This window comes from Oryctolagus cuniculus, chromosome 2, assembly GCF_964237555.1.
Source record: "Oryctolagus cuniculus chromosome 2, mOryCun1.1, whole genome shotgun sequence".
Lineage (NCBI taxonomy): Eukaryota > Metazoa > Chordata > Mammalia > Lagomorpha > Leporidae > Oryctolagus > Oryctolagus cuniculus.
In genome coordinates this window covers 121345299-121349312 of record NC_091433.1, presented here as the reverse complement: position 1 = coordinate 121349312, position 4014 = coordinate 121345299, and the positions used below count along the sequence as shown (strand labels likewise).

Here is a 4014-nt window from a genome sequence, read left to right as displayed (position 1 = left end):
GGGGGGGTCAACCAACGGCAAAGGAAGACCTTTCTCTCTTTCTGTCTCACTGTCCACTCTGCCTGTCAGAAAAAAAAATCATCTCTAGAAAACAAAATGTGATTCTTGGATTAAAAACTCACTATTAATTAAAGAAACTCAAGTCAGTTAAATACAAAGAATAATACTTGGAATAGAATAATATGGATCAAAATAATATGGACCATTGACAGAAATCAATACAATTTAAATCAAAAAGTAGTAGATTTATACACAGTGGTCTGTTTATAATGTTTCCTGTGGTCCATGTGGACCCATCCTGTTGCTGCAGCCAAATTCATTGCCAAACAAGGAAATGAGTTGGACAAAGTGGTCATTGAGATCAGTGCCATTCCCAGCATCAAAGTTGGAGGAATGGATGTCACTGTTAAATCACAGGAGACAACCCAATCCTCAGTGTAGCCCAGGATGCTTTTGGGGGCACTATCATGCCTGCTTCATCATTTTCTTGATGTCATCATACTATGCATATTTCTCCAGACAGAAGGTCAGGCCCATCACCGACACACTGGGGGTGGGCCCACCGAAGCCATGCCAGTGAATTTACCATTTAGCTCAGGGATGATCTTGCCCATGGCCTTGGCAGTATCCAGTGGATGCTGGGCAGCCCTATGGCCATCACACAATTTTCTGGGCGGGGTGGGGGGACATCCACGGTCTTCTGCATAGCTGTCAAGGCATAGACTGTGGTTCTGAAATTGTAACGGATCAGCTTGGCCAGGGGGGCAGCTGGTAGTGCAGGAGGCATTTCTGGTAATCTTGAGGGAGTTAGTATACTTCTCACAGTTCACATCCATCACAAGCAGAGGGGGCAGAGTTGATAAACCTTTTGGCTCCACCTTCGAATGAGCACCAGGCTTCTCTGTGGTGCCGAAGATGGTGATGACTTTCTCACTGATGACAAACTTCCTGTTCTCAGCCTTGACCATACTGAGGAACTTGCTCTGGGTGGAATCATGCTGGAACATGTAGACCATATAGTTGAAATCAGTGAATAGCTCACTGGTGGGGGCAACATCCACTTTGCCTGAGTTAAAAGCTGCCCTGGTGATCACGTGCCCAGTGTGGCCAAATCTGCTCACTCTGACCTTTGCCATCCTGTCTTAGAGAGGTAGGGGCAGTGCACAAGAAGGTACAGCTGTATGTTGAATTGGAAGGGGTAGAGAGTTTTAATTTATTTTTTTAAATACCAGCATCATATCATTTCGCAGCTCAATTCTATTTAACTATTAAAGTAATTTTAAATAATTAAGACCATAGCCAGAAATGAAGAGCTTACCAACTCATTCTTATAAGTGGAAACTTAAACTCTTGATTAAAATAATTATATTTCAAATAAAAATTAGTAAAAATGTGTACAGCTACCTAAGCAGACAAATTAAACAGCAATAAGGCATTTAACCTAATTTATTTTTTTTAAAAAGGGTTTAAATCAGTTTTATGTTCAATGCAAAATTAAGAGATATCCCATATATCTCCTGCTTCCACACATGCATGGCTTCCCCCAACACCATCTCCCACCACAGTGCTTTGTTACAGTTGATGAAGCTACCTGAACACATCTTTGTAAGCAAAGGTGTTAGTTTATATTCAGAGTCATTCTTTTTTTTTAAGGTTATTTTTTCTTCCCTTACCACTTCCTTAAAGTCTTTAGGGCTTTCTTTTAAAATATTATTTATATACAGTGAACAATTTTTATTTATTTCATATATACAGGCTTAGGAGCACACTGATACTTCCTACCCAACCCTCCCTCCTCCACCCATTCTCCCATTTCTTTTCTTATTCTTTCTTTTAAGCTTTTACAATGGCATATTTTCAGTTTATTTTATAATCACAAGTTTACTCCTCCACTAAAAGAAGAATTCAATAAATGGTAAGAAGATTAAAGTGCTATTTCTCGACAGTAGAGACAAGGGCTATAAATAGTAATTGCACATAGCCATCATTATTGTATAGAATAATGTCACTGCCCTAATATTACTCTGATTTCTGAAAGACATTCCTTCTTCCCCCAGTCCTTGGGATCCACTGTTTGTTTTCGAGGTTTTATAGTTTTCTAATATTCAGAATAAATATTATGTAGCTTTTAGTAATTTATGTTTAAAGTTCTTTCATGTCTTTTATGATTAATGGTTCATTTTTAGGCATTGAATAATATTACATTTCTGAATATGCTCTAGTTTATTTATCCATTTTGTATGAAGGGCATCTTGGTGGCTTCCAAGTGTTGGCAATTAGAAATCTGCCATAAACATCTATGCGCATGTGTTTGTGTGGTCATAAATTTTCACTTGGGTAAATCTCAAGCTGCGTGATTGCTGAGTCTAACCACCATATTCTGCATAAATCCCATCACAACTTTTTCTGAATTAACAGAGAAAGCAGCACTTTCTAAATATTTTCATGGAAAGATAAAAATTTTCCTAGTAGCTAAATTGGACAGTGGCTTATGTAAAAAGTCCTAAATCATTTTATCTAATCCTCCCTTTTAACAGTTTGTTCCTAAAAATCTTTTCCTGCTCACTTTAGTCCCTCCTTGTTCATAATTTTCTTTTTTTTTTCTATTAAGCTTTAGTATCAATTATATTTCACCATAGAGAATTGATTTATATAATGAAGCTTCTAGCAGATATATAAACTCCAAGACCCTGTTAAAACAAATGCACCAGCAATAACAGATTTTTATCTCTATAAATTATCATAACCATCATCATTATTTTTAATTGATACCAAATATGCTATTTTTGCATCTTTATGTCTTTTGTAAACATAGAAAATCACTTGTGTAACTTCATTTATTCTTTAATCTTCAATCAAATTGTTCCCAAAAAGGACACTTATGTGGTGAATTTCCATTTAATACATACAGGTATGCAATAGATTTTGTGCAAAAGATGAAACAGAAAAATTGCCAACAAAAATCCCTTTGCAAAGGGAAGACAATAATGGAAATTTTTACTACATGACAAATTATTCAAATGAATCTGTGAACATAAATAAAACATTACTTATGTTTATGGACTTCTATGATCTTTCAATGGATAGAAAAATCACAATTACTTGATAGGATCACTGCAACTTTATCATTTTTATAAGTTTTTAATATTATTAATGCTAAAGTTAGATTCTGGCACTTTTTGATAAAACCAACAAAGAGGGGGACATTTATCAACATAGTTAAGTATGGGTTTCTTTGGGCATATTATCTAGTGTCAATGCTGAGAAAATATGTCAGCTCCAAAATGTTCTCCATCATTTTTATTTTTTTGATATTTTATCTAAATAATATCCCTACTTTCTACACTATTTAATGACAATTTTGCACTTGACCTTCTCATATCAAAAACTTAATGCTTTGTTTCAGCAAAAATTTCTGTGCTTTACTATTTAAAGTAATCAGGAAAGTAAAACCATTTTATGGACCATGGCATTCCCAGTCTTCCTTATCAATGAGTAGAAAAAGGAAAAAAGCCGGGGCCATGGGGTTAAGCCACAGCTTGTGATGCTGGCATCCCATATCAAAAGGCATACTGAAGTCCCAGCTACTCTGCCTCCAATACAGCTTTCTGCTGATGTGCCTGGGAAGGCAGCAGATGACAGGCCAAGGGTCTGGGTCTTTATCACCCTTGTGGCTGATCTGGATGGAGATCCTGGCTTCAGCCTGGCTGTTGCAGCAATTTGAGGAGTGAACCAATGGATGGACTATCTCACTCTTGCACTCTCTCTCTTTCTTATCAAATAAATCAATAAATTTTAAGATAAATTTACAAAAAAGGAAAAAAGAAGCTAAAAATCATAATATAATAGAATGCCACAGAAGTAGAGAAGTGAATGCCTAAATGGGCTTTGTTCTAATACAGATATGAAACAGAGACTGGGGAAAACAAACATCTGTTAAGGCAAATAACTTTATGTGAAAATGCTTTGTATAGGATATCTCCTAACACTCTGGTGCATCTTAAAAGACATAAG

General features: G+C 36.2%; 1 pseudogene; it reads right to left on the bottom strand.

Moving 5' to 3' along the window:
- Positions 1 to 264: 264 nt before the first annotated feature.
- LOC100343544 (glyceraldehyde-3-phosphate dehydrogenase-like) lies at positions 265 to 1136 on the bottom strand (annotated as a pseudogene).
- Positions 1137 to 4014: the final 2878 nt, after the last annotated feature.